The 13,154-nt window shown below is 46.3% G+C and overlaps 1 protein-coding gene across 6 annotated transcripts in view; it reads left to right on the top strand.

The window, feature by feature from the left end:
• LOC135898385 (serine/threonine-protein kinase SIK1-like) overlaps positions 1-13,154 on the top strand; it is a 466,770-nt gene that overhangs the window by 299,114 nt on the left and 154,502 nt on the right. Inside the window, exons 1-2 of one of the 6 annotated variants that reach the window (XM_065427283.2) lie at positions 12,327-12,453; positions 12,631-12,718. The exons of the other annotated variants lie outside the window; for them this stretch is intronic. The gene's annotated coding sequence lies outside the window, so the exon portion shown is untranslated. Of the gene's footprint in view, positions 1-12,326; positions 12,454-12,630; positions 12,719-13,154 lie in introns of those variants that run through there. 6 annotated transcript variants of the gene reach the window in all.

The raw sequence follows: 13,154 nt of genomic DNA, 5'->3' as shown, positions 1-13,154 counted from the left end.
GGCGTTGCTCCTTATATTCGAATGCCATGTAGTGTATCTTTAATTGACAAGCGATAAACCATACCCCTAGCAGACGCTGCCAAAATCGAATACCTGACGTGCCAGAAAGTGATGCATAACTGCAAGGCTGCTGACTGTATACCCGTGTACCTTTCGATATTGCCTCCCATATGACTTGACTGCGCTCTTGTTATCGCTGCCCTATTAGCAATTCGAGGAGCGTAATCTCTTAATCTGCCTGCAACTGACATTTCCCTTTAAGATGTTTCTCCTAAATAAGAATTAATATATGATGATTACAGTGACCTCCAGAAGAAAATAGTCCGTAGCACACGGTTCTTTCACGGCGCTGTAGCATTCTCTGCTATAGTAACGCGACAAAAAATTAGCGAGTCAGAGGACTTTCATCCAATGTCAGCTATTTATATAGAGATCACCGCGTGCCTAAACTTCATCGGCCTCCACGTATGGGCAGGGTCTCGCTCCTCTCTCTCTCTCTCTCTCTCTCTCTCTCTCTCTCTCTCTCTCCTGCCCTTTTTTTTCATCGTAGATGTTATGATAAGTCAGTGGAGCTACGTCGGAAGCCGTGGTAATATAAGCAATCGCCACATCTACACGATGCCAGCCTCCAGTTTCCAGCGAATTTTAAGGCGAAGCCTAGCCGGTAGCCGGAAGTCGAATCTCGTGTACCTTGAAACAGCCTACCGCACTTGCCTTGTAACGCGTTTCATCACAGCCGGGAAGGCGTACTTGGACGTGACCTTATTGCCAGTTGCGTGCTGTATGACATCACGCCGCGACGCACAAACCTTCCCGCACGCGCTGCCGTGCAATAAGCGTATGGTGTATAATGAGGGAGAGAGACACCCTGTCGACTACAACGTGGGGGCGCTTCGAAAAGCGATATTCTCGCACAGTCCGGAATCGTGCCTCCTTCCGGCTTCGGCCTTATCTACTTTCTTCGGCCTATACCTTCTTTCCCCCGCATAGTGAAGATATGCATCTCCGCTGGGTGACGTCAAGACGAAAATCGTATTTCGAGATATAAAAGTGCTAGTTAATATATACGTAGTTATGTCTTTACTTTTATTTACTTTCCTCTGTCGTGCACGCGTACCACGGTTAGTGGCAGTTACGCATGCCCAAATGGTTCCACGGGAATATATATATATATATATATATATATATATATATATATATATATATATATATATATATATATATATATATATATATATATATATATATATATATATATAATAAATTGTCCTTTGGTTTTGCATAAAATCAGTCAGTCCTGGTACTTTGGCTTCTTTTAACATGGCTACCCGTTTCTTATTCCCCCCCCCCTCCTTTTTTTTATTGGGAAGTTCACCCTGCGGTATTATTCATATGTTATATTCCTGCTGCGTGGCCACAGTTGTATGGAGGCAAAATGAACAACAACAACAACAACAACAACAAAAAAAAAAAGATGCTCGTCTGTATCGTGTTTTGGATGCACCTTAAAGAACTCCAGACATCGAACGTTAATTCGGAACCCTCCACTGCGGCATCTCCCGTGGTGGAGTTGGGGCTTTGGGGAGGGGGAGATTCAGGCCTCGCCCCAATCGGTCAGTCCCAGCTACTTCACCTCGCCCTGCTGCGCAGAGCCGTAGTAACCGAGGCGACGTGGCCGCGTCGTCGTCGTCGCCGGATCGCGCCGCTGCTTCCCTCCGGGCGCGCTCAATGCCGCCGTGCCCTCGGCGGCGTGCTCCAAGGGCGCAGCACTGCTGGTGTCGCGCGCTTCGATCGGCGACGCCGGCGCAGCCGGCGACCTTGCCGGCGCGGCGCGAGGCGAGGGAGCACGCCGTCTGGCCGTCCCGATCGCACCCCCCCTCCCCCCCCCCTTGCTACAGGGACACACCGGCGGGCGCTGTTACGCGCGCGCGGCCGAAGATTGGAATCGGGCATTCCGGCCGCGTCCGCTGACCTCCTCCGGGGACGACACGACGCGGTTACATTACTGCCTTCCCAACTCCTGGCGAGAGACTTTCGTAAGGTGGCAGAATGAAATCTTGTCGTTTACTTCGTCTCGCCGGCTTCGCTTAACATTGATTGATTGATTGATTGATTGATTGATTGATTGATTGATTGATTGATTGATTGATTGATTGATTGATTGATTGATTGATTGATTGATTGATTGATTGATTGATTGATATGAACGTCCCAAAACGATGCCTCCGTGGTGTGTGCCATAACGGAACCGAATGCGGGGGACCGAGGGGCTTGATTTCAGTAACAACAATATGAAGCCAACAGAAAAATAATGAAGCCATAAAAAGCACGGCTTCCTCCTACGCTTTTTTATCTTTTACTGTCTTTTCGCTTCTCTTGCTAGGCTATGGTAGAGAGAAGCGGAGTAACCGAGCTTTGCCTACCTCACTTTGTCCACGGCAGCCCACGTAGGACTGAATAGAAACCGTATAGTGCGGGACTCCAAATTAGTTTCGACCCCCTGTGGATCTTCGACGAGCACTTAAGTCTACGCGTCCATTATTGCATTCCGCACGCTCCTGAACGCAGCCAATGCGGAAGAGAATCGGGCCCGCGATCTCGGTTTGAAAGCAGAATGCAATTCCCACTGTTTGCAATGCTGAAAGCTGTTGTATAGTTGGTTATTGTCATTATGCATCGTGCTTACAGCGCTAAGCAAGACGAAGACAGGCACAAATTGCACAAAGCAACCGTCACGTACACGTCATGGCTGTGTCATCGTCTTCCGTAGCTCTGTAACCAATGTTTCATAAGCCAACCGATGGGAGCCTCCGCATAACCTATTTCGCATATGTTTTGCACCTGCTTCCTGCACCGCAGAGGCTGGCTCGTGAAGTGTTTACTGTCACGGTTCACGCATATGACGCTCTGCTATTTTGGGGTATCTCTGTTCAGTGGGGAACGTCCCGGGCTCGAAACCAGCTGACGCGCTTTCTCGTCTTGTGTGGTTTCACCGCGGCGCGTGAAAGAATAAATAACTATATACTTACAGCAGAACTATTAGTACTGCTGCCATTAATCATGCACATATATAACGACGAAATTTTTTTTTTCGGTGACAGCAGTTATACTAGGTTTACTCTGTCAACCAGTCCATGGGCGCGTCCATTCCGTTTTGCTGCCGTCACACGCGACCACATATTACACCGTCTCCGGGATCGCGGCCCGCTTTTCATGGCGCCATCTCCTGGATCAGCTCACTTTACTAAATATGTTTCACTATCTCTATAACTCTGCCTGAATGTACTCGCAAGAAGCTGGCCAAGTAGGCGCGCCAGATCGCTGGAAAGATCGCAAAAACAACAACAAAAACATTGATTCGCTTTAATAAAAGAATTTCGCGCTTGAAGGCGCATGTATATTAGCTGGAATGGGTATATACAGGTAGCGTTTTTTGTTTCGCTGCGTCATTTTGTAGAGAACGGAGCCGGCCACCGGCAAACCCGTAGGGGTAGGGTAGTACATATACATAAAAGCTGAATCTTTACAAGAGTACCGTCCTGTGTGTGAGCTGCTAGGCAAGACAGCAGCAGCTGGTATGGTCGAGTCCCGAAGGCCTGTAGCATATATATGTAAAAAGCTAATGAAAGCCCTCATTAGAGACAGGCTGTCCTGAATTGCCGATGCGAAACATAGACAGAGATGGCGGCGAGTAGATGCTAACAGGTGACTCAGAACTGTCAGCGACTCCTCGAGCCTAGAGTCGAGGTAGCATCGACTCCACGGTCGGTTCGGCAACGCCATTGATCAGCTATATGCGGCTCGCGCGTGTCCCGATAATGTCAAGGCTGCTTACACTGATTTCCGGAAACTGCCACAGTCTTAATACACCTCTTTTTTTTTTTTTATCGTTAAGCGGCTTTGTAGCGCAAGCTATATAGTGACCCTGAGGATTAAGTATCTCGGCGCGGAAATACGTTAGCAATCCGCCGCCGACGCGACGTGGTGGAGCTTAGCTGCAATGTCCTTTTGCGTCAACCGCCGCCCTAATGCCGCTTTTGTTATTGTGGTGCCACTCGATATCCAGAGAAATGACACCTTTTCAACCGTCAAACAAGCAGACGCGCGCTTTCTGTTAGCGCGAAAGCGCAACTTGGACGCAACAATACTGCATGGATTTGATTACCTAAAATTTGACAACTATATGCCTCGGCGCGTTGCCACTGTAGACGAATATATAAGGACCAACCGAACAGTTCGACGTTGTATACTGTATGGCCGCAAAAGTGAGTCCTTTTCGAAGCCTTTCATACCCCGGCAGCGGTCTTTCAATATGCATTGAGTGCATTCATATTCTTCTTCCTCGCGCAGCAACCATGGTGGGCCTAATTCCTTTCATCGGTGTTTACTGTTGTCAAAAGTTCGCAGCGCCCACGACCTGTTGGAAAGCTTAACTCTCCTCAAAGCTTTCGCACATAGCCATGGAGTGCCAAATTAGTCATGCGGAAGCCCTCGAGGTTTGAAGGTTCAGAATCGCACTCGGCAGCTGCTTGCATGTACGACATAAGCGCTGTGTCATTGTATTGGGCGCTGCATGCCCAGACCAAGCAGAATTTTTTTTTTCTTTTTTAAGAAACCTGCGTCACGCGTAAGCTTCTGACGCCGGCGATACATTTCGCCTCCCTTCACGCGCGGCCCCTATGAGCGGGCGGTCTTGAGTCGTGTGACACCGTCGGTGTTGGCCAGACCTCCCGTCGCTTGGCGGCGCGAGCCCTGCAGACAAAGCAAGCGTGGACCTGAATGCGACGACGTCATCGCTCCCATTTCCCGGATGCAACTCTATAAGAACAACATTCTGCGTCAGCGGCTGCGCTCCGACTGAGACGCCATACCGCGCCCAGCGCACAAAGGAGCATCGCGACATCTTCCACGAGCACATACAAAAGAGCTCGAAAACAAAGCGGAGACGCGCCGAATGACCGTCCAACAATGGGGGCGCCCGCTTACGATCACCCCCCCATCTCGGCCCGAAGGAATGCGGCACTTGCTCCCCAACAACCTTATACCGTGTTAGTTTTCGGTGGTGACGTCGACGCGTTCGTCGGCTATACGTATGTTCTCAGAGCATCGTAACAGAATGCCAGCTGTCAGTTTATGCAAGGTCTAGTCTATAGTGACGCGAACGTATAGTGGCGGGGCAGAAAACATTGTGACGCGCACGTACGGATTGTGATGCAATTGAAGGAGGAGCATACCCCCTGCGTGAATGACGTGTTTTCGGGTTCTGCTTTCGAGCACGAGGTCGACGGCTCGATTCCCGGCAGTGGCAGTTACACTCCGACACGGCGGAAGGCAAACGCACTCGTGCACTTATATTCACGGGTGCGTTAAAGAACCCCGGGTGGCCGAAATTAATCCGCAACGCCCCCACTATGGTGTGTTCCTCACAGCACACGTATTGCGTTGGGGGTCGTCAGACTGCATCAGTTAAAGAAGAAACGCACTTTCGGCGAAGCTATATAAGTTTGCTGGAAATGTCAGTTTTCAGACATATTTCTCGAGGGAAGGAAAAAAGTACTCGCGAAGGTTTCAGATACAACAGGTGTAAGCCAGATTTGTTTCAGCCCGTCTCATTGTATTCGGCAGTGAACCCACAGATGCACAGGTGGCGCGAAACATCCATTTGCCGTGATGACAGTTTCGTGAGCCAAGATTAAATGTGCGCTTTACTGTGCATGGCATCATATATACAACTACGCTGCCAAGTTACCTTCCTCTAAACTATGTACGAACAAAAGGAGCTGTCCAACCTGGTGTAGCATTCGTTGTTGCGAATATTACGATTCAATCTGATATACAGACATCAATCCATGTGATTAGCGAAGCTACGACACACACAAAAAACAACTTCGCAGGTTGGAGTTGTCCGCAATATGGACACTGCACTATAGTGCAGTGTCCATATTGTCGTTACAGTGTCCAATTTGTCGTTACAGACCTATAGGTCTGTAACGACAAATTGCGTTCAGGCACCCGTCGGTAACGTTAGCGCTGGGGCTCTCGGGGGTCGGGAAACGGGTTTGGAGGAAACTCGTTGCCTCCTTTATATGAAGAGAAAGAGAGAGAGAGAGAGAGTAATAAAGAGAAAAGAAAGAAAGAAAGAAAGGAAGAAAATGGCTGTGGCTTAGGTAAGGTTAAGCCCAGGATGCGAAGCATACTAGCCTTTATTTTAGTTGTTGAACCACTGTTTAGCCTGGTGAACTGCTGTTGCTTGGCTATATTTGGTTCGGCTAGACGAAGAAACAACTCATGCATTACTTCTTCGCCTTCAAGAGTGGAACGCGACAGCGTTCCCGTCGACCCGCCAAGGGGTGTAAGACAATGGGCTACAGGGCAGCGACTACGCGCCCCGCATTGGACGCGGTGAGCGTCGAGCAAAGCAGCGTTCGGCGCGGCAACGAAATGTGCGCCTGAGCAAGAGACGCACGCCTTAGAAACAGCGCGTTTCTAAGGCAACACCGCATTCACTAGAGGCGCTTTTGTACCGCTTTGAAGCGTTGTACTCGTGGCTCAGTTACCAACTTGTTTCGTCCTGTTCGACATGGTGGTCTTGGATTGTCGCATTTGTTCTTACGACAGATTGTTTCTCGTTTTGTCTTCTTACGAGATCAAAGTGATTCATTCTTGCGTACGATGATCCAGATCCGTTTGAAAAGCGTTCTGCCTGAATTTATTGTGTCTAGTGCACAGCCTGTACACTACCGGCTTAAAGGCTACTTGCGAGAGGTAGTCGACTCCCTTCGAATATTAAAAGCTCGGTTTTCCCTTCAGTACCTGAGCACAGTAACAAGAAAGAAACTTTACAAGGATTTAGTTGACGTTATGATGCCAGTGCCATTGTACCGAATGAAATACTATGGAGGCCCAGGACAAGATGTTTTAAAAAGAGTTAAAAAGATGCCAGTGAGAGCAAGCGTAAAGTCGTTCTTTTTTAAATTGCATACATCTACCCTTCCGGTCAAAACATGGATAGCCGACAAAGGAATATCTGTACCATGGACGACCAACTGTGCGCTATGTAACAAGCCGGAGACCATTGAGCACGCTTTCATTGAGTGCTGGGATGCAATTTTTTATTGGGATGTCTTGCAAAGAACTCTTAAAAAGGAACTGCCGATAACAGCACAGGGTATACGTTTTCTGCCGGTAGACAGCCATCAGGGCTTTCCGTATGACATGATAATGCTCCTGGGCCTCCATAGTCTTTGGAAGACACGGATGGCGGTAACGCACGCCGATGTGAATGCGCGCCCAGCGCGAGAAAATTTTGTTGAAAGCATTATTTTCATACGTGAGATATATCGTGTACAGGCAGATCCGCCTGACTGGTTGGGTAATCTTGATGAATTAGTGAATTTCAAGAAATTTTAGCTTGTCACGTTGGTCCAAGTAGTCCAATGTGTTTTTATGTATGTCATTTTGTGAATAAAGAAAAAAAAAAAAAAACTCGTGGCTCAGTGGTAGCGTCTCCGTCCCACACTCCGGAGACCCTGGTTCGATTCCCACCCAGCCCGTCTTGCAAGAGTTGAGCCAAAGCCACTTCTCCTCTGTCGTGACGTCACGGTGTCACGTGATTTCATGGTCACCGCCGCGCCTGAGGAGCTGGGTTGAGCCCTCGTAATATGCTTCGCATAAAAGAAAGAAAGAAAGAAAGAACGGGTCCTAGTGGAAGCTGGGCAAGGCAAAAAATGTGCGCTTCCAGTTTACTTTTCTTTTTCTTTATTCTTTTTCGCGGTGTGCAGTGCAGTAAGACTCCTGCGTTTGAAGTGTCCGAGAGGAAGATGAAAAGAGAAATTGAAACAGAGAAGAAATGAGATGCTAACCACTGTACCAACGGAAAGACGGCACATTGCCAATCGTAATCAAGCCCATGGCCGCTCTGCGCGACACTGGTACACTATTCAGCGCGCGGGAGCTAATACGCACATGCGTCGATAACCTTAGCTGCAATTCGAGGCGCTTGTGCAGCGAAATTGAGGAAACAATTTTTGGCTTGTGTTTTATTTATTTATTTACTTATTTATTTACTTACATACCTACAGCGCCCAATGTTGGGCATTAGAGTAGGGGGAAGGAGTATACAAATGATGGAAATACAGATGATTGATGTTACAAAAGCATAGATCTAATACACAATACAACAAAATATTGATATTGAAAACACAGTACTTAACACAACATTACACTAGAGGTTATTATGAAATACAATATAAATACACTTTCGTACATAATACGACGCAATGATAATATTAATAATAATTATAATTAGAATAATGTAATGAAAAAAAAGAACAGCGAGTAAGGAAAAAAGCCGCGGACAGGAAAGGTTAATCTCCTATTCTGTCAGAAGCGAAACACATTTTAGAGCTAAAGATATAAATGTTTCGACAACATAGTTACGAACACAGATGGCGTTGCTGTAACAATTTCGAGCGGCAGTTTATTCCAATCATGTACAGTTTTTGGAAAGAAGGAATGCTTATACAGGTTGATACGGCATTTGTACTCCTGCACCTTTAGCGAATGATCTGTTCTAGGCGATACGTAGCTTGGGTTCTTTATGTATGTGTCCCTGCACAAACCAGTCTTGCCTGTGTAAATATTGAAGAAAAGTTTAAGCCGCAAATATTTCCGTCGGTTCTCGAGAAGTGGCCATCCCAAGTTAACACGTATTTGTGATGAGCTCTGAGTGAAATCATAGTTGGCAGTAACGAACCGGGCGGCGCGTTTTTGTATTCGTTCCAGTTGGTTAATGGCTGTGTTTGTCTCTGGGTCCCAGGCAGAGCTGCCGTACTCTAACATCGGACGAACGTTTGTTAAATAAAGCGTTTCCTTTACCTTATGGGGGGCTCTTCAGAAATTACGTTTTAGAAAATGTAACATACGACTAGCCTTTAACGCCACGCTCTCTATATGGTCATTCCAAGAAAGATTATATTTAAAGACAACGCCTAAGTACTTGTAACTATTTACCTCGATCAATGGTTCACTGTTTAGAAAGTAATCTTTAGCAAGTGGTACCCTCTTGTTAGTGAAGCGAATGACATTGCACTTGGCAGAGTTTAATTTCATGCTCCAGCTGTCGCACCACGTGGACACTGTTAGAAGGTCGTTTTGTAAGATACATGAATCGGCAGGGGACGTGATGGTGCGATATATGCAACAATCATCAGCATACAGGCGTATGTGACTGGAAAGATGCGTTCCTATGTCATTTATAAATATTAGAAATAACAGTGGGCCCAAGACGGACCCCTGTGGAACGCCCGATAAGACTTCAGTCTCTGATGAGGTCAGTCCTTCAAGCACAACACGCTGCTTTCTACCAGTAAGATACGCCTCAAGCCATTTCATCAGTGATGCTGGAATTTTGATGGCAGACAATTTTGTGAGTAGAAGGTTATGTGCAACAGAATCAAAAGCTTTCTGAAAATCCAGAAATACGCAGTCGACCTGGTGTCCGTTATTTATTGATGATGCGATATCATGGGTGAACTCGATTAGCTGAGTGTCACATGAGAAACCCCGGCGAAACCCATGTTGCGTGGGGCAAAAGAATCCGTTGCTCTGTAAGTGACTCATTAAGTTGGTATAAATTATATGCTCTAGTAGCTTACATGAGACGCTAATTAGTGAAATAGGTCTGTAATTTTTTGTCTTTGTCTTGTCGCCGCCTTTGAATACAGGTACTACGTTACCACTTTTCCAATCTTTAGGCAGGGACCCCTCTTCGATAGATGCCTGAAAAAGAATTACTAAAAATGGGGCGACAGATGCAGCACAGTTCTTTAAGACATAGTTTGGAATGTGGTCAGGACCAGATGCGGAGCTAACTTTAACGTTCTTGAGCAGTGAAGCAACTCCCTGTTCTGTTATTTCTATGTTTTCCATTTGTTCGAAGTCGGTAGGAATTGGTAAGTCTTTCACAATAGCAGCAGTGCCGGAAAATATTGATTGGAAGTAGTGATTGAAGTGCTCAGTTTTGCTGGTTACGTCATCACCGTAATTTACGTCATCTATAGTATCAGGCACAGTTACTTTGTTGTTCCCTTTACTTTTGACATACTTCCAGAGATCTTTCGGATTAGTTTTTATTTTATCACCTAATGTGCGCAGGTATGTAGCCTCAGCGTTCCTCATCTCTTTGTTGATAGTCTTGCTTAGGTCTTTCATCTTAAGATACGTGTCGGAATCCGGGCATGTGCAATATTTGCGATATAATCGGTGCCTCCTGTTAATAATTGATCGAAGGTTGCGGTTCATCCATGGCTTATCAGATTGCCGTCGGGACGATACAATGCGTGATGGGACGTAAACTTGAACTAATGACAATAGCTTAGCTTTAAACAAACACCAGGCAGAATTAACGTCGATGTTTGAGGTGTGTCGACGAAATTCAGGTAGAAAGCCGTCAAGTTCCAGAGATAGCGATGGGTAATCTGCTTTATTATAAAAGAACACCTTCCGTGGCGGTGGGCTTTTTCGGCGCATAGCAGTACACGTTAGTTTTGCAGTAACGACTTCGTGGTCGCTTATACCGGGAATTACGGTGACGCTGGACACAAGATCTCGATCGTTACAGAGGAACAGATCAATTATGCTTTCATTAGCTGATCCTAACCTTGTTGAGCGCTCAACAAACTGGAACAGAGAGTTGGCTTTTATCAGCTCGCAAAATGCTGTGGAAATAAGAGACGAGGAATTGTTTTGCGGTTGAAAGTTTTCCCATTTAATATGGGGAAAGTTAAAGTCGCCACCAAGAATAATATATGTCGTGTTTAACGAGAGCATGATGTCATTAATTTGAAATAAAGGCTTCGGTGACCTGCAGTTTGGGGGCCTGTAGAACGATCCGATTGCTACAGAGTGGCCGTTTGCGAGCATCACCCTACACCAGACCGTTTCGCAAAGGCAGCTTTCTATGTTGATGGGAGTGCTGCTGAGACTGCTGTGGATCAAAACAAAAACGCCACCACCGTGGCAGTTGCGGTCTTTTCTGTAAACAGTGTAGTCTGACGGAAATAGTTCGCTGTTGTAGACTGAACTATCTAGCCATGACTCTGTGCCAATGACTACATGTGGTTTTGTCGATTCCAAAAGAGATTCAAACTCATGTTTTTTGTTTTTTAGACTTCGACAATTCACGACAATGAAATTCAGGTTGTGAGCCGTCTTCTGAGATGTGGCGAACTGTGATGGCTATCCGTCTAACTCGATTACGTTATCGGAATCAGCATTGTACTTGTATGTCTTTTTACCTATTTTGAGCTTATTGAAGATAAGCTTGAAATCACTGCCACGTGATTTAGCAAACTGAAGCAACTTCTTGCGCTCAAAGCAAACCTTCTTAGAGTAGTCTTCACTAATGCCAAATCCTGTTCCCTTTAGTCTTGAGGCGGCCTCGTGGACGCGTTGTCTTTCTTTAAATGATATGAATTTTACTATTAATGGTCTTTTCTTGTGCTCAGAGTACCGCCCTATTCTATGTGCTCTCTCCATAGATTGTAGTTCAAGTGACACATTTAATTTCTCTGCACAGAAGGACGTAATCTTTTCTTCTGATTCAGCCCATGTTTCCTTCGCGGTGTCGGAAAGGCCGAAAAAAATCAAGTTATTCCGTCGAGACCTATTTTCTAGATCGTCTTGGCTATCACGCATTGAGGCAAGTGCAGAAGTGGCCGAGTCAACACGACATGAAATCCTTTCTATCGTGGCATGCAGTGATGTGACGCGTGATGCGGTTTCCTCAGCGAGTTGAACTTTGACACTCAAATCGTTTATCTTTTGTTCCATAGCTTGCTGATTAGCTCGAAGGCAGCGGATCTCATCTAGTATCTCGGACTGCCCTTGCATCATCAATGGAATTTTCATAATAGCTTGAAACATTTGCTGTTCTTGTTCAGTAGAAAGGGGTCCTGGATTTTGTTCTACATCTCCAGAGAGCAGTAAGTAAATCTTAGACAGACAACCAGGGCTAAAAATGCAACTTAACCCAAAATAACACAGTTTGCTTGCAGCGAACAGTAAGCATGCAATGGGATCTGACGCCGATTTTTTAAATGGCTTGCCATTCACGAAACGGTAGGAGTAACTAACCTGCATAAACAGTAGGCGTAAGTTTCTGGTGGCCATGTCGGCGCCAGATCCCAGAGTGGCATAGCGAGGCAGCTGCTTATGTAGTTTTCTGTCCGAGGCTGACCCCTGTTGCCAGCAGACGAGTTGTTCAACCATAGGTGTCGCTGTGGTGTCCAGTGTGCCTTGTGGATCCGAGAAGCGAAGAGTCGGGCAGGTGCCGTCAAAGTCGAAAGGTGTCGTGATCAGCGCTCCGCGTCCAACCGGAAAGCGAAGGGCCGTACTGCTGTCGGTCAATCCGGCGCTCTCGGCGCTCAGGGGACACGTCAAGTTGGCGAACACGTAAGCAGCGTACGTCATCTGCATAAACAGTAGGCGTAAGTTTCTGGTGGCCATGTCGGCGCCAGATCTTACGCAGCCTATTACTGCAAGGAAATCGTTATAGCTCATTTCTTTGTTGTGTTGTTTTGCTTTGTTTGGCTCTTAAGAAGACTACATAATGTAAACTCTTTTTTTCAGCGTTAGCTTCGAGGGCCAGGCGACGTCGTTCCCGAGACAGCTATGTGCCCTTAGCGTCTATTTCCGAAACGCTATTTTCACATGCAAGGTAATTAACTTCGGAACCTATCGACCGTAAAGAGAGAGAAAAAAAAAGAGAGAAATACTCGCGCTGGCTCAGTCACCAAAGGAGTACAGGGCAGTCAAATTATTATAATTATGTTTGTGCCCGCTTATATGCGTATAATGCACTATAACCTATGGCTAAATTTTCCTCTTTCTTTCTTTCTTTCTTTCTTTCTTTCTTTCTTTCTTTCTTTCTTTCTTTCTTTCTTTCTTTCTTTCTTTTATTTATTTATTTGTCCGCCAAAAACGAATATGGCAAATCTGGCAGCGGAACACGCCAATATCCTTACGGCATCGACGGAGATTATTCGGCCGGGCAGCGTCGAAAACGAGGACATTTGGACAGAGCTGTGCGCAATTATTTGCTCCGAAAGAAACGACCTGTTTTCGTGATCGTATACGTGTCCACGCTGAGTGAG

The sequence above is a fragment of the Dermacentor albipictus genome, chromosome 4, assembly GCF_038994185.2.
Source record: "Dermacentor albipictus isolate Rhodes 1998 colony chromosome 4, USDA_Dalb.pri_finalv2, whole genome shotgun sequence".
NCBI classification, from domain to species: Eukaryota; Metazoa; Arthropoda; class Arachnida; order Ixodida; family Ixodidae; genus Dermacentor; species Dermacentor albipictus.
Note: the sequence above shows the minus strand (reverse complement) of the source record. Positions and strands in the feature narration are given on the sequence as shown.